The following is a 25,033-nucleotide window of genomic DNA, read 5'->3' as shown; positions in this document are numbered from 1 at the left end:
CTCCTGATCTAACAAATCACTTAAGCACATACTTCATTTAAGTGCTAGAAATATTTGACTTCTTTGGAGTTCTGCATTCTTATTTGTTTAACTGTCAGAGAGAAAACTGGTCTTAGATGTTAAATTTTGAATAGCTGTTTTCCTCCTTTCATTTCTCTTCTCATGTGCTTTGCAGGTCCTTTGTGACAAATGGTTTTATAGAAAATACCACCAAGTTCCATTATATTTATACTCGCTTGTTCTTATCTTATTACAGAGAGCAGATTCTTTAAGATTTGACTGAGTTGGTTTAATGGGAAAGGCTGAAGTCACTGGTAGAATTTCCATTGATTTCAACAGAACTGAAATCTAGACCATACTGTGCAAGTTCTGAGACTGATTTTTCCCTCACTGACACCAATTTTGCCTTAGGGTAAATCCTTTTACTTTGATTGAGGTTTACATCTGTATAAGTGAAGGTTCCTCTTTTAGGCCCTGATTGTGCAAACATTTACACATGTGAGTAACCATTATGATTTTTTTAAAGAAACAAAAAAGGGTTATGTAATTATAGGTGGCTAAGAGGCAAGCAAGGGCCCACTTCAGTGCTTATGTGTGTGAGTATCCTTATCTAACTGAGCAATCTCATTCGCTGAAATACATTCTTCTAAAGTTTACATCAAGCAATTTTCAATAATGAACAAATTCATACCAATCAAAGTGTATTCATAGATATTTGTTAAGAGCTCCATTCATCTGATATATTATTTGCTATGAACAGTTCACTCCATTCCACCCAAGACAGCATGAAAAAACTCAGTGGATGAAGTCTTGGCCTTACTGAAGTCAATGAGAGTTTTGCCATTGACTTCAATGGGACTAGGACTTCACCCTTGGTCTTCCAAAAAGTGACAATGGATCTTTATGGGTATGAGAGCAGGGAGAATCTCCATTTTAAAGATACTACGCTTAACAAATAGGCAGATCTTCATTAGTCATTCGGTGTGCATTACACCCTTAAAAATCCAACCTCAATTTGGTCACGCAAAGTTGCACAACTGAAATACATACCTGTCAGGCACAGTGACTTGTCTCCAGTGTCTAGCCCATAGCATTATAACTATCCAGGAAAAGATCTTTACCTTAACCTCATCACTAGCCTCCATTCTATTTCAAGCTGCATGCAATTTTCCTCAGACACTTTATTCTTGAGCCAAGCATGCTTTTTAAAAATTGCTTTATTCCTTTTTGAGAAAGAGTGTTGCTACCACTCTGATATATGAATGTATTTGTACAGAGATTGAGCACATATACAGTGTATGTGAGGGAAATCAAGAATACTTGGTTCTGAGCCTCTATTTTCTGCTGAACATTCTTCAATTTGTAGCAGGATCAATGTCATTATGCATTTCAAATGTAATGCATCACGGTCTTTGGGGAAAGCAGATTTTACTTCAGAGTTATGGACAATGAAATAATTGCAATCTGAAATTCTGTTTGAAATATTTTCCAGGATCAAAACAGAAGTAATATGATGAAATATTACTAAACAAATTGATTGTTAATATAGGCTTGTATCTACCCACAACAAAAAAAAATGACTAAGGGCTTGTCTACAGGGCAAGTTACTGCATATCAAGCCAGAGTGCTGTGCCGTGACATCCCTCGTGGACACTGCTACAGTGCCGTGAATGTACCAGAGGACTTTACACCAAGCTGCACTCGAGGACTCTTTCTGCACTGTGGCAGTGTTCACATGGGCTGTTACTCTGCAGCAAGCTGGTGCACTATAGATTCACTCACTGGCTTACAACACAGTAAATTGCTGAGTAGACAGGCCCTCAGTGATGTAAAGTATTGAAAGTGAATCAGATTTAATAAATGACTATGAAGATATTAAAATACATAGTCAAGGACAGAGTCAATCCCAAGAACATCCCAGGAACGTGATTATGTTCCCTGGGTTGGTCAAACCAACAAGTGGGAATGTGCCTGAGGTCACCCGCTAAGGCTTGGGGAAGCCATATTCTGCTGCTTCTGTCTGACTCAGCCATCAGAGAAAGATGGTAGCAGGATACTAGGAATAGCGAGGGAGTGACGGTGAATTGATTTGATTGGGGAGTGAATGTATTAGTTTGGTGGAAGGGTTTGAATTGATTTGATGGTGTGAAATAGTTTATTTGGTCTGTATTGATTAATAACTAACAATTATTTTAGAATATTAAATTTAATACAATTTATTAAATTAAAAGATCACTTTAAGGGTCTCTGATAATTTCAGATTTAATAGTGGAAGACAACTAGTTCTATGGAGGTGAATTAATGTGATGACAGAAGATAGGGGAAACTTGATTGATTTGTTGAGTTGATTGGAGAGGATAATTGATTGGGAGAGAAGGTTTAGAATGTGTGATGGATGGAGAGAGACTATGGCCTTGTCTACACTACATGGTTTTGTCGACTAACTCATGGAGGTGTACATACTACAATGCTACTTCTGCCGACAAAACTCTCCTTTGCTGGGAAAATAAAACCACCTCGACGAGAGACATAGAACTTTTTGCAGCAAAGTCAGACCGACACAGTGTCAGTGTAGACTCCGTGCTTGGTTATGTCACTGTAAATGGACTCCAGGAGGTGTCCCACAGTCCCATCCTGGTCAGCAGTTTGAACTTCGTTGGCTTGCACTCAGGTATACACGCTTCTGCCCCTCTCCCTTTAAAGGCCCAGGAATTTTTGAAATTCCACTTCCTGTTTGCTCAGGGTGGAGAACTCACATCGTATCTTCCCAGCTGACCATGGCAGCTCCACGCAGCATACCCTCTCCCACTTGGAGCACACCAGAGCTGTTGGATCTGCTGAATATAGGGGGTGAAAAGGCTGTGTAGTCCCAGTTCCAGCTATAGGAACTTCAATACCTACGGGCAGATTTATCATGGCTCGTGTGATAAAGGCTATGAATGGGACACGCATCACAATAAGCCAAAAATCAAGCTAAACCCATTTCAAAACAAGGCCAAAACAAGCCAATCCCTAAGAACCCCAACACTCTATGTGACTAGATCCCCCCAGCGTGCAGTCTGGGACTGTGGTGGGCCTGCTGTGCTCCCCTGACTCTCTACCCCTCTTGTCCCTGCTTGCCCCTTACCCCTGCTCACTCTCCCTTGCCCCTCCTTGCCAGGAGCCAATAAAAAAAAAAGAAGCAACAAGCTACAAGCCAAAAACTAGCCAACAAGCAACTCCTAGACCCTTTTCCCATCTTGGATGCCCAACCTCCACCCGGGCTGAACTCACTATATTCAGGTTGTTCGCCAACATGAGTGCTTACCAAGGGAAGTAAGAAAGTGATTGGAATGTTAAAAGAGATGTATTTTATTATAATGATCCAAAGCTGTGCATGAACTAACAATCATGCTTCTGTTTATTGTTTCTCGTGCTTCTGAAGGAGTGGCCTTTAGGGGAACCCTCTACACGCTGGCTCCACCAGATAAAGAAGCGACCAAGGTCCAGGAAGCAGGACATGTTCCAAGAGGTGCTCCAGTCCTCAGAGGCTGAAAAAAGAGAACACAGGTAGTTGAGAGAGACCGTGAAGAAAAAAAATTAAAATAGAAAGGCAGGAAAGAAAGGAGAGTGAGGAGCACATTTTAAAGTACCAGGAGCAGATGATAAAAGTGATGGAGGAGCAGACAGAAATGTTGAAGTCCCTAATGACACTTCAGGCAGAACACATATGTGCTCACCCCGCCCCCCAGCTGATACAGAACTGCTTACCATGCCCTCCCCAAACTCCTCCCACACATTTCTTGCAACTTCCCAGAGTGTCTCATTACCCCATTCACTCCACTTCTCGGACAGCTTCCAAAATGACAGCTGAACTTACACACAGCTATGAGAGCCTACACTGCCCTGCACTGTTATCTCCCTTCCCACCAAGCCTTTTGTCTGTATTATTAATTGATATATAATAAAAACAAATGCTCTGAAAGAATTTGTCTCCTACACATGATGGTTGCTGCTGGTAGTAATGCATAGTGGCAGTTTGATTATTTGCCGACTACAAATCCCAGACAGGAATCATCACAATTGTCATGCAAGGTGGCAAGTTAACAAAGCATGGTAGAGTGATCTATAGAAAGACACATTACTGGTGCTCATTGTCAAAATGTTGCCTCAAAGCATCCTTGATTTGAATAGCCCCTCATTATGCCCCTCTAATAACCCTGGTATCTGGCTGCTGAAATTCAGCAGCCATGTGATCTGCCTTTGAGCTACACCCTGGGTGGAAACGTTTCACCCTTAGCCTCACAAATATTATGGAGTGTGTAGCAGGCTGCTATGACCATGGGAATGTTTTCCTTATTTAGGTCTAACCTGCCATAAAGGCAGTGCCAGCGTGCTTTTAAGCTATCAAAGGCACATTCCACTGTCATTCTGCACCTGCTCAGCCTATTGTTGAAGCACTCCTTGCTGGTGTCCAGGTTTCCTGTGTAAGGATTCATGAACCATGGGAGTAAGGAGTATGCTGGGTCTCCCAGGATCACTATGGGCATTTCAACTTGTCCCACTAGGATCTTCTGGTCTGGAAAGAAAGTCTCGGCTTGAAGCTTTCTGTACAGGCCAATGTTCCTGAAGATGCGTGTGTCATGCACCTTCCCAGCCCACCCTGTGTTGATGTCAGTGAAACACCCATGATAGACCTGCAATACCATAGAGAAGTACCCCTTTCTATTGATGTACTCCATCGCAAGATGGTTCGGGACAAAACTGGAATATGCATGCCATCTATCACCCCTCCACAGCTAGGGAATACCATTACTGCAAAGCCGCCCATTATTTCACATGTATTGCTAAGAGTCACAGTCCTTCATAGCATGATAAGAATAATTGCCCTGAACACTTGTCTTAACACAGCCCCAACGTTCAACTTCCCAACTCCAAACTGATTCACAACCAAGCAGTAGCAGTCTGGAGTGGCCAGCTTCCACATAGTGATCGCCATGTGTTTCTCCACCAAGAGGACAGCTCTCATTTTGGTGTCATTGTCCTACAATGCTGGAGTGAGCGCCTCACACAGTTCCAGGAGAGTGGCTTTTTACATCCAAAAGGTTTGCATCCACTTCTCATCATCCCAGACATGCATAACGATACAATCCCACCACCCAGTGCTTGTTTCCTGAGCCCAAAAGCAATGGTCCATCATGTTTAGCTGCTCCATGAAAGCCAAAAGTAATCTGGTGTTGTTTCTTTCCATGGCACACAGCAGGTCAGGCAACTCTGGTTCCTGTTCAGATTGGGAGCTCATGACATACTGCATGACCATCCACAATGTGTTCAGAAGAGTGACTAAAACAGTAGAGAGCATCCTTTCAGACATAGGTGGCGGGTACACAGTAAACGGGGGTCAATGAAAAATGCTGTGAAATGCAGTCAGACGCTGATAGAATACTGGGACGGAAAGAACTGAATCATGGAACGTTGAACCTGCACCCATGATACACTGCAATTCACTCCACCTTCCCACAACACCTAGCTTCAAAAGGTAGCAAGTAACATAGTGGGATAGCTACCCACAGTACATTACTCTCACAGTCGAGCAGAAGGAGCATAGTGTGAACATGCACAAGTGATGTAATTATTTGTTTTTTGATCATCAGCTTATCTTTTGTCCCCAAAACTAAGGCGTAGACAAGGCTTTAGGGAAGTGGAGGAGATGGGGAAAAATGAGGACAAGAAAAGGGAGAAGGCAAAACGGAACCAAACTGTGCGGTGGTGAAGGAGATGACGTGTGTGGAGAGGAAGAGGAAGGAGGTAAGAAAGGAGAGATGGGAGTATCAGTGAAGAAGAGGAGATTTGGAATGGGAGAAAGGGAAGGAGTGAGAGACAAGAGTCTGACTGAATGAGGTTGGTGGGGAAGTGAATGCAAAGTACGTATCAGAGACAGGACCTTCTAGGACCAGCTGCTGGCCTGCTCCCTGACTAACTTGGCTGCTAGGCAACCAGTGAGCCCAACTTAACTGCCTTGGAACTGACAGAGGCCACAACCCCTGAATGACTTCGGGATTAGCTGCCTTGTTGTAAACCTTGCCCTCACAGCAGATATGTGGCTGCTCAATGTGTGCCATGCCTACAGCTGTGCTTGCCCTTGTTCTAGACCTTGCTCTGGCTTTGTTCCAACATGATCCAGTCTCTGTTCCCCGTCCCTGCTCCCCTCTGGATTCAGATTCCTGGTTTTGATCCCTGCTCTGACTCTGGGTTATAAATCTGGTTGACCCTCTGGTTCTGGCATTTGGCTTCTTTCTCTCTGGTACTGGTCATAAGAATGGTCATACTGGGTCAGACCAGTCATCCATCTAGCCCAGGATCCTGTCTTCTGACAGTGGCCAATGCCAGATGCTTCAGAAGGAATTAACAGAACAGGGCAATTATCAAGTGATCCATCCCTTGGCATTCAGTCACACCGTCTGGCAGTTAGAGGCTTAGGGAGACCCAGAGCATCGGTATTGCATTCTTGACCATCGTGGCTGATATGAATTGACAGACATATCCAACATGAACTTATCTAATTCTTTGTTGAACCCAGTTATACCTTTGGTGTTCACAACATCCCTTGGCAATGAGTTCCACAGGTTGACTGTGTGTTATGTAAAGAAGAACTTCTCTTTTGTTTGTTTGTTTTAACCTGCTGCCTGTTAATTTTATTGGGGGACCCTGGTTCCTGTGTTGTGTGAAGGGGGTAAATAACACTTCCTTATTCACTTTCTCCACATTATTCATGATTTTATAGACCTCTATCATATCCCCAGAAGTCCTCTCTTTTCAAAGCTGAACAGTCCCCGTCTTAATCTATCCTCATACGGAAGCTGTTCCATACCCCTAATCCGTTTTGTTGCCCTTCTCTGTACCTTTTCCATTTCTAATATATCTTTTTTAAGACATGTCAATGAGAACTGCATGCAGTATTCCAGGTGTGGACCTATCACAGATTTATATAGTGGCATTGTGATATTTACTGTCTTATTATCTATCCCTTTCCTAATGGTTCCTAACATTCTGTTAGCTTTTTTGACTGCCGCTGCACACTGAGTAGATGTTTTCAGAGAACTATCCACAATGACTCCAAGATCTCTTTCTTGAGTGGTAACAGCTAATTTAAACCCCACATTTTGTATGTATAGCTGGGATTATGTTTTCCAACATGCATTACTTTGCATTTATCAACACTGATTTTCCCCTATTTTGTGGCCCAATCACCCAGTTTTGTTAAATTCCTTTGTAAGTCATCAGAGTGCTTTGGACTTAACTGTCTTGAGTACTTTTGTATCATTGGCAAACTTTGCTACCTTAATGTTTATCCTTTTTTCCAAATCATTTATGAATATGTTGAACAGCACTGGTTCCAGTACAAATACTTGGAGCACAGTGCTATTTACCTCTTTCCATTCTGAACTGATCATTTATTCCTACACTTTGTTACTGACCCATGAGAGGACTTTCTCTTTTATCTCATGACTGCTTAGATTTCCTTAAGATATATTGGAACTGGAAAAGGTACAGAAGAGGGTAACACAAATGATTAGGGCTATGGAACAGCTTCCATATGAAGAGAGATTAATATGACTTTCCAGTTTGGAAAAGAGATGACTAAAAGGGATATGATAGAAGTCTATAAAATCATGACTGGTGTGAAGAAGGTAAATAAGGAAGTGTTATTTACTCCTTCTCATAACACAAGAACTAGGTGTCACCAAATGAAATTAATAGGCAGCCGGTTAAAAACAAACAAAAGGAAGTATTTCTTCAGACAATGCACAGTCAACCTGTGGAACTCTTTGCCAGAAGATGTTGTGAAGGTCATGACTATAACAGGGTTAAAAAAAGAATTAGATAAATTCATGGAGTATAGGTCCATAAATGGCTATTAGCCAGGATGGGTGTCCCTAGCCTCCGTTTTCCAGAAGCTGGGAATGAGCAATACGATGGATCACTTGATGATTACCTGTTCTGTTCATTCCCTCTCGGGTACTTGGAATTGGCCACTGTCAGAAGACAGGATAGTGGGCTAGATGGACCTTTGGTCTGACCCAGGCCTGCTCTACACTACGCATTTAAACCGGTTTTAGGAGCGTTAAACCGATTTAATGCCACACCCGTCCACACTAAGAGGCCCTTTATATCGATATAAAGGGCTCTTTAAACTGGTTTCTGTACTTCTCCCCAACGAGAGGAGTAGCGCTAATATCGGTATTGCCATATCGGATTAGGGTTAGTGTGGCCGCAAATCGATGGTATTGGCCTCCGGGCGGTATCCCACAGTGCACCACTGACCGCTCTGGACAGCAATCAGATCAGAACTCGGATGCAGTGGCCAGGTAGACAGGAAAAGCCCCACAAACTTTTGAATATCATTTCCTGTTTGCCCAGCGTGGAGCTCCGATCAGCACGGGTGGCGATGCAGTCTGAAATCAAAATCCAAAAAGAGCTTCAGCGTGGACCGTACGGATGTGATCGCTGTATGGGCAGGCAAATCTGTTCTATCAGAGCTCCGTTACAGAAGACGAAATTCCAAAGCATTTTTAAAAAATCTCCAGAGAGGCCACAGCAGGGACTCAGCGCACTGCTGCGTGACAAGCATAACGGAAAGTCAAAGAATCAAATGGATGCTCCTGGAGGGAGGGAGGGAGCGAGGGAGGGGGGACTGAGGACTCAAGCTATCCCACAGTTCCTGCAGTCTCCAAAAAGCATTTGCATTCTTTGCTGAGCTCCCAATGGCTGTAGTGTCAAACACATTGTCCGCGGTGGTTCAGGGCATAGCTCATCAATTTACCCCCCTCACCCACCCCCAGAAGTAAAAGGGAAAAAAATCCTCTCTTGACTCTTTTAAATGTCACCCTATGTTTACTGAATGCTGCTGATTGACACGATGCTGCAGCAGTCAACGGCAGCATCCTCGCCCCCCCCCATGGGTGGCAGATGGTACAATATGGCTGATATCCATCGTCATCATCAGCCTTGTGGCAGATGGTGCAGTACAAAAGGACTGGTATCTGTCCTCATCATCAGCCCGTGAGTGCTCCTGGCTGGCCTCTGGTGAGGTCGGCCGGGGGCGCCTGGGTAAAAAACTCCTGATCATTCCTGGTAGATGGTGCAGTACGACTGGTAACCATCTTCATCATAGCAACAGGGGGCTGAGCTCCATCAGCTCCCGCCCTTCATGTGTAAAGAAAAGATTCTGTTCTGCCTGGACTATCATAGCAGCGGGATGCTGGGCTCCTCTCCCACACACTGCTTAATGTCCCGTCTGCACTATCATAGCAGCTGGAGGCTGCCTTCCCCTCATATCTCACTAACAAGTCACTGTTTCTTATTCCTGCATTCTTTATTACTTCATCACACAAATGGGGGACACTGCAACGGTAGCCCAGGAAGGCTGGGGGAGGAGGGAATCAACAGGTGGGGTTGTTAGAGGAGCACCTCCTGTGAATGGCATACAGCTCATCATTCCTGCAGGATCTGACACGGAGCAGTTGTGCTTCTCTGATACACTGGCTCCATAGCACACTTGCCCCATATTCTAGGCAGGACTGATTCTATTTTTAGATACTGTAAAGGAGGGATTGACTCAGGGAGTCATTCCCATTTTTGTCTTTTGCACCCCCGGCTGATCTCAGCCAGGGGCACCTATGACAGCAGCAGATGGTGCAGCACAAAAGGACTGGTAACCGTCATCTCATTGCCAATTTACAATGGCATGGTAGATGGTACAGTACGGCTGATAACCATCTCTGCTATCATGCAAAAGCAAATGAATGCTGTTGTGTAGCGCTGCTGAATCGCCTCTGTCAGCAGCATCTAGTACACATACGGTGACAGTGACAAGAGGCAAAACAGGCTCCATGGTTGCCATGATATGGCATCTGCCAGGGCAATCCAGGCAAAAAGGGCGCGAAATGATTATCTGCCATTGCTTCCCCGGAGGAAGAAATGACTGATGACATTTACCCAGAACCACCCGTGACAATGATTTTTGCCCCATCAGGCACTGGGATCTCAACCCAGAATTCCAAGGGGCGGGGGAGACTGAGGGAACTATGGGATAGCTACGGAATAGCTACCCACAGTGCAATGCTCCAGAAATCGACGCTAGCCTTGGACCATGGACGCACACCACCGATTTAATGTGCTTAGTGTGGCCGCATGCACTCGATTTTATACAATCTGTTTTACTAAACCGGTTTATGTAAATTCAGAATAATCCCGTAGTGTAGACGTACCCACAGTATGGCTGTTCTTATGTTTAAGATCCTTAGGTGAGAGAATTTGTCAAGGGCTTTCTAAATCATCCACTGGATTATCTTTTTTCCACCCCTCAGAGAATTGTAATAGATTTACAAAAGCCATCTTGACTCTTCCCCAACAGTGTTCATCTGTGAATCTGATACATCTGATTCCAGGCTCTGGCTCTGTATTATGACTCTGGTTTAACCCTCCAGCTCTGGCATTTATCTTCTGTCCCTTTGGCATTGACCTTCAGTTTGTTCCTGGACTCTGCCCAACCTGGACCCAGCTCTAACTGGTAGGCTGAACTCTTGTTTCCACCCAGGGCTGGCTCGAGGGTTTTTGCTGCCTCAAGCAGCAAAAAGAAAAAAAACCCATGATCGCAATCTGCAGCTCTACTGCTGCCGCTTCAGTCTTTGGCGGCAATTCAGCGGCTAGTCCTTCGCTCGGAGAGGGAATGAGGGACCCGCCGCTGAATTGCCGCTGAAGACCCGGACATGCTGCCCCTCACCGTTGGCTGCCCCAAGCAGCTGCTTGCTGGGCTGGTGCCTGGAGCCGGCCCTGTTTCCACCACGAGGTCTGACCGTCCAGGGCCGGTTGGTGACAATGGTGCCCTTATTCAGGTCCTAAAGACTTCAAAGTTAAAACTGAGCTTTTTAAATGCTTCACTGCAAATTAAGTGCTTTTCTGAATCAGGATCCATATGAAGAAAGTCAAGTGGGAATGAATGAATGTGGAATTGAGAGAAGGGGAAGTGAATGAGTGAAAGAAAGAGCAAGAGGGTGTTAGAGAGGAGAAAGGTTGGAATTTATTTTCCTGAAATAGATTTGTCAGCGTATGACATTGCAGCTACTCTCCCAAGAAGGATGATGCTGTGGTTACACTTCCATACAGCTTTCCTCTAGCTCAGTGGTTCTCAACCATGGGTTCGGGGCACACTGAGAGGCCGTGAGCAGGTTTTAGGGAGTCCACCAAGCATGGCCAGCGTTAGACTTGCTGGGCCCTGGGGCAGAAAGCTGAAGCCCCACTGCCTGGGGATGAAGCTGAAGCCTGAGCAACTTAGCTTCACAGAGCCCTTTGTGGTGCAGGGCCCTGAGCAATTGCCCTGCTTGCTACCCGCTAACACTGGCTCTGGCTTTTATATGCAAAAAACATTTTTTTGACACACAGATGGGCCGTGGAATTTTTATAGCATGTTGTGTGGGCCTCAGAAAGAAAAAGGTTGAGAACCCCTGCTCTAGCTGACACTATGTATGCGAGGGGAAACATTTTTAAAACTGCTGTGATGTCACACTTTGCTGCTTTAGTGGAAAGAAGGGAGAGAAAAAGATTGCTGTGGTTACAACTTCTGGTGAATTGTGAGAGATTGGTATTAGCTTTGAATTGTCAAATGCATCCTGTGGATTAATGTGCGGCATTTGTGTTATTGAGAGTGTCATGACTTTAGAATGGTGTATAAAGCTACAGTGGTAAATTGTCAAAGATTTGTCATAGCAAGGAAAGCCAGATGCAACAATGAAATCTTTCCAAAATATATATAGCTTCCCATTACTTTAGTGCTGTTTATGGTGGCTGTGGGCATGGCCAGCCCCACCTTTGGTGCCCACTTCAGTTTAAAACTGGAAGGATCAGCAGGGGTCAGGAGCTGTACATTTTGAAAGTTCTAAGTTACATATCGTACTCCGTGGTTAAACATGCATTGATACATAGTCACTAAGCTTCAGACGAATTGCAGTTGTGCATTAAGCACAGAAATAAAGATGACATTTATACTTTTTCCTAATTCATATTGACATGTAACCTAATTTAGAAGACTGCTGCTTAGTCCAGGTGGATACTAATTTGCAACTGTTCTTAAAACATTATTCTGGGTTACCCTCTGGAGTCATTTTTAATTCGTGACACTTCTTTTTCAGAGTCTGAGCTTCTCAGTTAAAAAAAAATCCTTTGCAATAGTTAACCAGGTAATTAATTTAAGACTGCTAGGAATGTTGCCATATTCATGATATTACTCACTCAGTTTTGGTTACCTACTTACTATCTGATGCAATAGAGCAATAATTTGCGGTGCTGGAAAATACAATTCTACAGAGCTATTTCCTCTCATCTCCCTCCCATGTTTCGGAAGATTGATAAATAACAGCATCATAATTTCTGATCAGTTTTTCCATAATAATCTTTATAAGATCCTAACATATGCTATTTTGCAAGTGTAGTGAGATCTTCATGGGAGCACAGTATTTAAGAATCGTTTTCAACAGTGGTGTGCTGAACATTGATATGAAAGGGTATTGTAAAACTGGCCAGCTCCCACCTGCTTTCAGAGTGCACTATTAAGGTACAATAGGCCTAATCCAAAGTCCATTAATGCATAGGTGCTGCAACTAAGGGTTCTGGGGGAGCTGCTGCACCCCCTGGCTTGATGTGGCTTCCTCATATACGGCAGTGGCTCGCAAACTTTTTTGCTGGTGACCCGTTTCTCATAGCAAGCCTCTGAGTGTGACCCCCCTTATAAATTAAAAACACTTTTTTATATATTTAACACCGTTATAAATGCTGGAGGCAAAGCAGGATTTGGGGTGGAGGTTGACAGATCGTGACCCCCATGTAATAACCTCACAACCCGCTGAGGGTTCCTGACCCCCATTTTGAGAACACCTGATATACGGGGTTTACAGCTTGATTGAGTGGCTCTCAGCACCACCACTATAAAAATTGTTCCAGCACCCCTGCATTAATGTCAGTGGAGAGAGTCCCACTGATTTTATAAGGTTTTGGGTCAGTTCCATACTGAGTGGTCATAGGGCTCAGAGAAGTTCTCGCCATTTCCTTTCCTTTAAATTTGTATTTTTATGTATTTTTCTTGCTAGTGCAACATTATTTGCCTCAGGGATTAGAATTTAACATTGGATATCGCAAAACTGTTAAGAAAGGAAGACTGGAGCTGAAGTGAGACGATATACTGTACAATTTCAATTCCTATAGTACTTTTCCCTGAAGGTATTCTCCCCATCAGTATTTTAGTGCATTGAGTAGCAGAAGGAAGTGATGTCCTATCCAAACAGCTGGCTGTCACAAACTAAAAGGGATTGAGTTTTCCAGAAGCTGGGAATGAGCAATACGATGGATCACTTGATGATTACCTGTTCTGTTCATTCCCTCTCGGGTACTTGGCATTGGCCACTGTCAGAAGACAGGATAGTGGGCTAGATGGACCTTTGGTCTGACCCAGGCCTGCTCTACACTACGCATTTAAACCGGTTTTAGGAGCGTTAAACCGATTTAATGCCACACCCGTCCACACTAAGAGGCCCTTTATATCGATATAAAGGGCTCTTTAAACTGGTTTCTGTACTTCTCCCCAACGAGAGGAGTAGCGCTAATATCGGTATTGCCATATCGGATTAGGGTTAGTGTGGCCGCAAATCGATGGTATTGGCCTCCGGGCGGTATCCCACAGTGCACCACTGACCGCTCTGGACAGCAATCAGATCAGAACTCGGATGCAGTGGCCAGGTAGACAGGAAAAGCCCCACAAACTTTTGAATATCATTTCCTGTTTGCCCAGCGTGGAGCTCCGATCAGCACGGGTGGCGATGCAGTCTGAAATCAAAATCCAAAAAGAGCTTCAGCGTGGACCGTACGGATGTGATCGCTGTATGGGCAGGCAAATCTGTTCTATCAGAGCTCCGTTACAGAAGACGAAATTCCAAAGCATTTTTAAAAAATCTCCAGAGAGGCCACAGCAGGGACTCAGCGCACTGCTGCGTGACAAGCATAACGGAAAGTCAAAGAATCAAATGGATGCTCCTGGAGGGAGGGAGGGAGCGAGGGAGGGGGGACTGAGGACTCAAGCTATCCCACAGTTCCTGCAGTCTCCAAAAAGCATTTGCATTCTTTGCTGAGCTCCCAATGGCTGTAGTGTCAAACACATTGTCCGCGGTGGTTCAGGGCATAGCTCATCAATTTACCCCCCTCACCCACCCCCAGAAGTAAAAGGGAAAAAAATCCTCTCTTGACTCTTTTAAATGTCACCCTATGTTTACTGAATGCTGCTGATTGACACGATGCTGCAGCAGTCAACGGCAGCATCCTCGCCCCCCCCCATGGGTGGCAGATGGTACAATATGGCTGATATCCATCGTCATCATCAGCCTTGTGGCAGATGGTGCAGTACAAAAGGACTGGTATCTGTCCTCATCATCAGCCCGTGAGTGCTCCTGGCTGGCCTCTGGTGAGGTCGGCCGGGGGCGCCTGGGTAAAAAACTCCTGATCATTCCTGGTAGATGGTGCAGTACGACTGGTAACCATCTTCATCATAGCAACAGGGGGCTGAGCTCCATCAGCTCCCGCCCTTCATGTGTAAAGAAAAGATTCTGTTCTGCCTGGACTATCATAGCAGCGGGATGCTGGGCTCCTCTCCCACACACTGCTTAATGTCCCGTCTGCACTATCATAGCAGCTGGAGGCTGCCTTCCCCTCATATCTCACTAACAAGTCACTGTTTCTTATTCCTGCATTCTTTATTACTTCATCACACAAATGGGGGGACACTGCAACGGTAGCCCAGGAAGGCTGGGAGAGGAGGGAATCAACAGGTGGGGTTGTTGCAGGGGCACCCCCTGTGAATGGCATACAGCTCATCATTTCTGCGGGATCTGACACAGAGAGGTTGTGCTCTCTGGTTCTCTGATACACTGGTTCTCTAGTACACTTGCCCCATATTCTAGGCAGGACTGATTCTATTTTTAGATACTGTAAAGGAGGGATTGACTCAGGGAGTCATTCCCATTTTTGTTTTTTGCACCCCCGGCTGATCTCAGCCAGGGGCACCTATGACAGCAGCAGATGGTGCAGCACAAAAGGACTGGTAACCGTCATCTCATTGCCAATTTACAATGGCATGGTAGATGGTACAGTACGGCTGATAACCATCTCTGCTATCATGCAAAAGCAAATGAATGCTGTTGTGTAGCGCTGCTGAATCGCCTCTGTCAGCAGCATCTAGTACACATACGGTGACAGTGACAAGAGGCAAAACAGGCTCCATGGTTGCCATGATATGGCATCTGCCAGGGCAATCCAGGCAAAAAGGGCGCGAAATGATTATCTGCCATTGCTTCCCCGGAGGAAGAAATGACTGATGACATTTACCCAGAACCACCCGTGACAATGATTTTTGCCCCATCAGGCACTGGGATCTCAACCCAGAATTCCAAGGGGCGGGGGAGACTGAGGGAACTATGGGATAGCTACGGAATAGCTACCCACAGTGCAATGCTCCAGAAATCGACGCTAGCCTTGGACCATGGACGCACACCACCGATTTAATGTGCTTAGTGTGGCCGCATGCACTCGATTTTATACAATCTGTTTTACTAAACCGGTTTATGTAAATTCAGAATAATCCCGTAGTGTAGACGTACCCACAGTATGGCTGTTCTTATGTTTAAGATCCTTAGGTGAGAGAATTTGTCAAGGGCTTTCTAAATCATCCACTGGATTATCTTTTTTCCACCCCTCAGAGAATTGTAATAGATTTACAAAAGCCATCTTGACTCTTCCCCAACAGTGTTCATCTGTGAATCTGATACATCTGATTCCAGGCTCTGGCTCTGTATTATGACTCTGGTTTAACCCTCCAGCTCTGGCATTTATCTTCTGTCCCTTTGGCATTGACCTTCAGTTTGTTCCTGGACTCTGCCCAACCTGGACCCAGCTCTAACTGGTAGGCTGAACTCTTGTTTCCACCCAGGGCTGGCTCGAGGGTTTTTGCTGCCTCAAGCAGCAAAAAGAAAAAAAACCCATGATCGCAATCTGCAGCTCTACTGCTGCCGCTTCAGTCTTTGGCGGCAATTCAGCGGCTAGTCCTTCGCTCGGAGAGGGAATGAGGGACCCGCCGCTGAATTGCCGCTGAAGACCCGGACATGCTGCCCCTCACCGTTGGCTGCCCCAAGCAGCTGCTTGCTGGGCTGGTGCCTGGAGCCGGCCCTGTTTCCACCACGAGGTCTGACCGTCCAGGGCCGGTTGGTGACAATGGTGCCCTTATTCAGGTCCTAAAGACTTCAAAGTTAAAACTGAGCTTTTTAAATGCTTCACTGCAAATTAAGTGCTTTTCTGAATCAGGATCCATATGAAGAAAGTCAAGTGGGAATGAATGAATGTGGAATTGAGAGAAGGGGAAGTGAATGAGTGAAAGAAAGAGCAAGAGGGTGTTAGAGAGGAGAAAGGTTGGAATTTATTTTCCTGAAATAGATTTGTCAGCGTATGACATTGCAGCTACTCTCCCAAGAAGGATGATGCTGTGGTTACACTTCCATACAGCTTTCCTCTAGCTCAGTGGTTCTCAACCATGGGTTCGGGGCACACTGAGAGGCCGTGAGCAGGTTTTAGGGAGTCCACCAAGCATGGCCAGCGTTAGACTTGCTGGGCCCTGGGGCAGAAAGCTGAAGCCCCACTGCCTGGGGATGAAGCTGAAGCCTGAGCAACTTAGCTTCACAGAGCCCTTTGTGGTGCAGGGCCCTGAGCAATTGCCCTGCTTGCTACCCGCTAACACTGGCTCTGGCTTTTATATGCAAAAAACATTTTTTTGACACACAGATGGGCCGTGGAATTTTTATAGCATGTTGTGTGGGCCTCAGAAAGAAAAAGGTTGAGAACCCCTGCTCTAGCTGACACTATGTATGCGAGGGGAAACATTTTTAAAACTGCTGTGATGTCACACTTTGCTGCTTTAGTGGAAAGAAGGGAGAGAAAAAGATTGCTGTGGTTACAACTTCTGGTGAATTGTGAGAGATTGGTATTAGCTTTGAATTGTCAAATGCATCCTGTGGATTAATGTGCGGCATTTGTGTTATTGAGAGTGTCATGACTTTAGAATGGTGTATAAAGCTACAGTGGTAAATTGTCAAAGATTTGTCATAGCAAGGAAAGCCAGATGCAACAATGAAATCTTTCCAAAATATATATAGCTTCCCATTACTTTAGTGCTGTTTATGGTGGCTGTGGGCATGGCCAGCCCCACCTTTGGTGCCCACTTCAGTTTAAAACTGGAAGGATCAGCAGGGGTCAGGAGCTGTACATTTTGAAAGTTCTAAGTTACATATCGTACTCCGTGGTTAAACATGCATTGATACATAGTCACTAAGCTTCAGACGAATTGCAGTTGTGCATTAAGCACAGAAATAAAGATGACATTTATACTTTTTCCTAATTCATATTGACATGTAACCTAATTTAGAAGACTGCTGCTTAGTCCAGGTGGATACTAATTTGCAACTGTTCTTAAAACATTATTCTGGGTTACCCTCTGGAGTCATTTTTAATTCGTGACACTTCTTTTTCAGAGTCTGAGCTTCTCAGTTAAAAAAAAATCCTTTGCAATAGTTAACCAGGTAATTAATTTAAGACTGCTAGGAATGTTGCCATATTCATGATATTACTCACTCAGTTTTGGTTACCTACTTACTATCTGATGCAATAGAGCAATAATTTGCGGTGCTGGAAAATACAATTCTACAGAGCTATTTCCTCTCATCTCCCTCCCATGTTTCGGAAGATTGATAAATAACAGCATCATAATTTCTGATCAGTTTTTCCATAATAATCTTTATAAGATCCTAACATATGCTATTTTGCAAGTGTAGTGAGATCTTCATGGGAGCACAGTATTTAAGAATCGTTTTCAACAGTGGTGTGCTGAACATTGATATGAAAGGGTATTGTAAAACTGGCCAGCTCCCACCTGCTTTCAGAGTGCACTATTAAGGTACAATAGGCCTAATCCAAAGTCCATTAATGCATAGGTGCTGCAACTAAGGGTTCTGGGGGAGCTGCTGCACCCCCTGGCTTGATGTGGCTTCCTCATATACGGCAGTGGCTCGCAAACTTTTTTGCTGGTGACCCGTTTCTCATAGCAAGCCTCTGAGTGTGACCCCCCTTATAAATTAAAAACACTTTTTTATATATTTAACACCGTTATAAATGCTGGAGGCAAAGCAGGATTTGGGGTGGAGGTTGACAGATCGTGACCCCCATGTAATAACCTCACAACCCGCTGAGGGTTCTTGACCCCCATTTTGAGAACACCTGATATACGGGGTTTACAGCTTGATTGAGTGGCTCTCAGCACCACCACTATAAAAATTGTTCCAGCACCCCTGCATTAATGTCAGTGGAGAGAGTCCCACTGATTTTATAAGGTTTTGGGTCAGTTCCATACTGAGTGGTCATAGGGCTCAGAGAAGTTCTCGCCATTTCCTTTCCTTTAAATTTGTATTTTTATGTATTTTTCTTGCTAGTGCAACATTATTTGCCTCAGGGATTAGAATTTAACATTGGATATCGCAAAACTGTTAAGAAAGGAAGACTGGAGCTGAAGTGAGACGATATACTGTACAATTTCAATTCCTATAGTACTTTTCCCTGAAGGTATTCTCCCCATCAGTATTTTAGTGCATTGAGTAGCAGAAGGAAGTGATGTCCTATCCAAACAGCTGGCTGTCACAAACTAAGCTCTGTAAGAAATGTAGCCTTTACTGTGAAAGCACTATGCATATAAGTATAGATAGCATCAGATGGTATAAACTGATGTCAGTAGTTACAATTTACACTAGTTGAGAATTTGGCCCATAGTATATAACATCTTTACAAATACACACACACACACAGAGCATAACAAGAGTACAGAAGCTACTGATGGGGAGGAGGATCTCTGCCAGCAGCCTTGCTGCTTCTTCCTTCCCCCATCTGCAGGGACACACAGATGCTTTTTTTGGGTGCCCCTGCTTGCTCCCCCTTGTGCACACCCCTGTCTGTAGCCAAAATGTTACAGGTTTTGAGGCCCGGTCCTGACAACCCCAATGTACCTCTGGCATTTTATCTTCTGTTGTTCAGTTAATTGGTTCTCCCATCATCTCCTCTGTAGGTAAAGCCTTCTCCCCCAAATCCCTCTGACTGGCTCAACTAGTGGGTTGAAACATGTTGAGACATAAAACTGTCCTTAGTGACGTTCACATGGCTTTAACCAATGATTGAGCCTGTCGGTAATTTTCATCACACCTCCACCTTTCTTGGGTTGTTTGTATGCTTGTTTTTTAGCCACTTGTAGTTGTGCTTCCTATGCATGTGCTTAAACACAGATGATTCTAATAATTCCCCTCTACCTCCACTCCACTGGTGCTCTCCCTTTCTTTGTATTTTAAGAAAAATAAAATGCTGTACTATAAAAGCATGTAGATTACACAAGCAGGAGTTCTCGAAGAACATTCCCTGTCCACCGAGTTCACTGATTGCCAGGACTGACTTTCCATCCATTTAGTCTTTTAACTTTTTGGTTAAACAAATAACATGCCCAAAATTTTCAAAATCAGCCTCTGATTTTGGGTGCCACAATTTTGGGCTGCCCAACTTGAGACACCCAACCTCAGAGGCCAATGTTGTGCTAAATGTATAGTGATGAAATGCTGAGCATTTAGGGGAACCAAGAGCAAGACTAGGATTACCTCTTTGTGTTAGCCTACAGGAAACTTCCCAGTGCTCAGTGCCTAGATCTGATAGAAATACCGTTATGGCTTCAACACCTCTTTTTCAAGTATGCATCATATAGATTGTGCAAGGTTAAGCTCTTTATACGGTCAAAGGGTTCTGCATTTAGCTCAGTATTGCCAGAGGACTGAATAACACTCTGTGTGTGGTGGAGGGTGGGGAGGGGCTAAATTAAGGGGGGGGGAAAAGCTTTTTGGCACTATGTGGCTTAAAATACCTAAAACTAGAAATAAATTAATATGAGGTGGTCACTGCAGATGACTAGAGAAAGGCAAATAAATATTATTCTGATGTAAAGAGAGGCTATGTTCCAGTGACTTCCCCCCACAAAGACTGAATAATAAGAGACTATTTTAAAAGGTTGTTAGATGAATGATTCAAGAACTGTTTCTGAGTTTGTATAAGGGAATACTGAAATTGTCAACTTGTTTTAGATGATGAGTGGAAAAATGTTAATGACGTATCCTTGGTACTTCCAAAAAAAAAAAAAAGCCCCACAAGATCTTGAATGTAGAGGATAAAAAATAAACAGAAATTGACTTGAGTGGGTCACCCAGCTGAGTACCAACATTCCTAATAATTGTGGCAAGGATAGAAGTCATGAAGTGAAGACAAGAAATACATAGAAATAAAGGTTAATGGATGACTCTGCAGATATGCTCAGCATCCTATTACTATTCACGTTTAGGTCAGTTGTTCAAATGTGATTCAGTATAGTCGTGCCCAATCTCATTATAATCAGATGGCTTTTTTTGTTTGTTTAATAGTAAAGCTTTATTGAGGAACAAACCAGATCTTTTAGTCATTTTGTATTAAGATACAAGCAATCAACAGTACAGCTCATCTCTGCTCCAGAGACATGCTTATAATAGGAGCCTTTTCACTGACTACAGGCCATAAAGAGGAGAGGGGATCTTCTTCCTCCTGCTCATGGATCTGACTACAATCACCTCAATGCAGTGTCGGGCTCTGCCCTTATATTATAAATCTGGCTTAACTTCCAGGTATTGATGTTTTTCTTACCTGGAAAACCTTGTCCTTCTCTCCCAGTACTTTGGTTTTCATTTGGATTTATGACTGGCATTTTTTAAAATGGGTGCCTAGAGTTAGGCGCCTAAATTCAGATTTTGGCAACTAAATAAATGGGCTGATTTTCAGAATGCTGAGGACCCAGTAGCTTTAAACTCCTTTGCATCATCCACACATATATATCACCCTTCAAGTGAGCAACCATACTTGTAGTTCAGACTTGGGTCTCCCCTAGGAGAGCTCATAGTTACTCAAATGCAGGTTGGGAATAACTATTAGGTGGCCATGCTGTGAATGGCAATTTACTAAAAATGGTCACCAGTTGCTGAACTGCCCAGTGAATGTTAGGAGGAGAAACAGGAAAGTACCGAGACACAGAAGCCAAGGGAGGACACAATTCAAGAAGAGGACCATGTCAGAGGTGAGGGACCGGTCAAGGAGGATGAGGACAGAGTACTGGTTTAGAGCTTTGACTGGGAAGAGGCCATTAGAGAGTTGGAAAGAGCAGTGGAGTGAAAGGACAGCAGCCAGATTGGAGGTCTAGGATGGAATTGGAGGAGAAGAACTCCTCCAGCCAGCGACTGTGGCAGCATGTTCAATTAGCTTAAAGGTAAAAGGGAGATGGGGTAATAGCTAGAGAGGCCAGTGGGGTCAAGGGTGTTGGTTGGTTGGTTTTTTAGTTGTGTGTATTTTTTAATGGGAGATACTAAAGCATGCTTGTATTGTGAGAGGAAAGACCCAGAGGAGAACAAGAGTTTAAGGAGAAGAATAAGGGAGGTGATGAGATTGGGTGCAAGGCAGATCAGGAGATGGAATGGCAGGCAGCAAGCATACATTGCTTCAGAGAGCAGATTTAATTTTCTGGCAAAGTAAGTTTTCACTCCTTTGCCTTTCTCTGAGAAGCACAAAACCAATTCCACTCTGGTAAACTGAGCTGGATTCTCTTCTGGCTCATTCAGCATCAAAAGAACCATCAACTATCCCACTTTGGGTTGTCTGGTGATGCTGTGCAAGCCAGAAACAGCACACATAATTTCAAGATTGAGTTTGTAGTTTGACTTTGCAGGGCTGGCAATTAGGAAAGCCATTTTAGTACTTGAAGAAGGACCTGATTCTGATTGATCTCTAAATGCATAGCTGAGGTCACACCATAGCCTGAATACGAGCTGAATAGAATTCAGTCTCTAGAGTTCAAGGACTGCTTTGTTCCTACTTCACTAGGGCCCCAAAGGTAGGATGACCAGATAGCAAGTGTGAAAAATTGGGACAGGAAGTGGGGGGTAATAGGTGCCTATATAAGAAAAAGCCCCCAAAATCGGGACTGTCCCTATAAAATTCACCCTACCCAAAGGGAGAAGGGCAAGGAGGAAAAGGAATATAGCCCTGATCCTTCTTACACATTGGCCCATGGAGCTCAAATAACTCACAAGGAGAAGCAGGCTGTAACCCTTGAAGTGTAGTAGTGTGCATCCCTCCCTGAGGTAGAATGCCTCCTTGTTCTCTCCCTGTAAGTACCCCTCACAATGGGCAGAGCTTAACAGTGCTTAGCCCAAAGTGAGCAAATTAGATATGGAGCTCACTGTGCTATGGAATAATTCCAAAAGGGTGAAACAGGGCCATTTTCATACAGTCATTTTGCAGGCTATAAATGCACTTTCAATCATACGTCTGGCTTTTGAGACTCAAGTAGTTTACCTTATGATGAGTGTATCAAAAATGTACTGTCTGAAAACCACTTCATCGGCCTAATCCTGAAAATAATACCTAACACCAAGAATGTGCTAGGCACTTCATACATAAATATTCAGACAAGTTCGCACTCAAGAGCACTTACCATCTGAATAGATAATTAAGAAATGGGGTATTGGGAAAGGGACTAAACAAAATGCAAATTGATATAGCAGTTACAGTCAGCATGTGTCCTGTAGTTCTACTTGTTTGTTAGAAGATATGACGCCATCTATTGTTCTTGTAGTTGTGTGATATAGACTGGGATTTATAGGCCTTTTGGAAGGGAATTATAAAGAGAGATATTCAGAAGGTGTGCACATGGAGGCTTCATATGGGCCAGTAGCAAGCAGATTATAGGGAGGGCCGGTTGAAAATTTTCCATCAAAACTTATTTTTTCTACATTTAAAACTGACTCAGCAAAAATCTTGATGGAATGTGTCTGTTTTCCTCAAATGGAGTTTTAATTGGAAAACCAAAAAACAAAACAAAACAAAACAAAAACAACAGTTTGAGGGGGCCAATGAAAAGTTGAAATTTTTGGCAGGAAATAATTAAAAGTATTTCCCATTTTCCTCAGTTTCTGATGGTGGTGGTGGGGGAAGCCCCATATTTCAACTAGCTCTATAAAGAGGAATAAAGGGCTGCATGGAAGAAGATACAAAGATAAAAGTGGGATAAGGGTGTCACGCTGTTTGGAGTGGCTCACAAGTGTGAGTGCCTGTCTCAGAGCAGACTGTCAGAAAACAAGGGCAGACACCCCAAACTGATGGTATGTTCTATAATAAGCCAGTTTAAAATGTGAATGCCTGGATCACTATACCAGCATTACCATGGAGTCACAAACAGTCTCCTTAGGGCATATCTTGCCACCCAGATAAACTGGACTTAGTAATAATGGCCAAATAGACCAAAAATCACACGTCAGGTTGCTCCCAGTCCCAAAGGACTAGTCACTTACCCCAGATCAATTGGTACTCCAGATCTTACACCAAAGACAACGCTGGCAGCCAATTCTATAGTAAACTAACCACAGGTATATTCGCTAAGAAAAAGAAATACGAGTTATTGAGAGGTTAAATCAGGTAAAATATATGCACAGGTGAATCACAGTTTGTATGTCCAAATGATGGTCAAGATGTAATAAACTGCCAGTCTCCCAAAAGACTTTTCAGGGTACCCAGAATAACTTCTGGGGATCTCCGCTTTGCAATTGGTACTTCCCTGTAAGAGTCCAAGACAGTTCAGAGATAATGGATCTATTTTTTTGAATCCATATTTAAAGTATCTTCACAGAAAACAAGCTGACAGTGTCTTTACCCATGTGGGCTTTTCCTTTGATGACAGAGAGTGAGGAATACACTTAGACTTTTGATCTCTGACCATATACATAATGGCCACTTGCTTTGAAATTAGCATTTTCTATTAAAGTCCTTAAGTCCTTCATTAGCATTTCATAAGATTTCTTTGATGGGTAATTTAGTTACAAGGGTACTAACCCTGTAAATGTTTGCAATTACATTATGTCAGGAACAGGTAAGTGAAAACAATGCATGTAACATCCCATTCATTTTCATGACGTCTAAACAGCTGAATACAGACTTATATATTTAACAATTCCTTTGATCTACACAAATGAATTGACCTGCATACACTCTAGCATGACCTGGTTAGCCAGCCTCACAAAGGGCATGAAGGAAGTGATTAACCATGCACTTGGGTGGGCAGAAATGGTGCTGGGATGATGAAAGGAGAGGAGGGTAGCATGGTAGCTGGGAGCTAACTATTCAGGGTCTTGAAGGGGTAGACAAGGAGGCTACATTTGAAGAGAGATGTAAAGGGAAGTCCATGAAGGGATTTGAGAAGGCTCTGGACATAAGTGCAAAGGGCCAAGTTGCTATTTCTTTAAAGAAACTTTTTGGACGGATTGAAAGAGAGCCTGGTAAGAAATTAGAGAGGAGAAGGTTGAAAGGATTGAGATGACAGATGATCAGCTTTTGGATAAGGCTTTTGGCAGTGTGAATGAAGAGAACACAAAGATAGATTTAAAAGTATTGATTCACATCTTCATGGGATGCCATATACCCGAGACTACTAAATAATGTGTAGTCTAGTTAGAAGCAGCTCCAGATAAGTAGGCAACAAAGAGACAGTGGATATAGTTTATGCACACATTGAGAAAGCCATGAGACATCTAGACCAGTACAGCTTTACCAATGGATCAACTAGCCCATAAAGAACCTCATGACTAAGAGATAAAGCTAAATAATTAAGCAAGTTGAAGAACTGGCTGATATGTTATATGGCATGATCAATACCAGGAAAAATAATGTAAAGTGTAAGAAATGTGGCAGTGGACATATGGTAAAAGATGGTCATGTCAGATGGAGCTGTTAGGCCCAGAGGCAATGACACATAACAGCAGGAAAAGCATCATTTATAGAACAGTAAATAGGACAATAGTGTCCCTGGATA

General features: G+C 43.7%; 1 long non-coding RNA gene across 1 annotated transcript in view; it reads left to right on the top strand.

The window, feature by feature from the left end:
* Nucleotides 1-5,477: 5,477 nt before the first annotated feature.
* The window catches only part of LOC120388396, an 86,351-nt gene continuing 66,795 nt past the window's right edge, over nucleotides 5,478-25,033 (top strand). The window contains exon 1 of the long non-coding RNA XR_005590560.1: nucleotides 5,478-5,787. This is a non-coding gene — a long non-coding RNA (uncharacterized LOC120388396). The remainder of the gene's footprint in view (nucleotides 5,788-25,033) is intronic.

Source organism: Mauremys reevesii, linkage group 1 (assembly GCF_016161935.1).
Source record: "Mauremys reevesii isolate NIE-2019 linkage group 1, ASM1616193v1, whole genome shotgun sequence".
Taxonomy (NCBI): domain Eukaryota; kingdom Metazoa; phylum Chordata; order Testudines; family Geoemydidae; genus Mauremys; species Mauremys reevesii.
The sequence above is the reverse complement of the archived record's forward strand: the minus strand, read 5'-3'. Positions and strand labels throughout refer to the sequence as shown.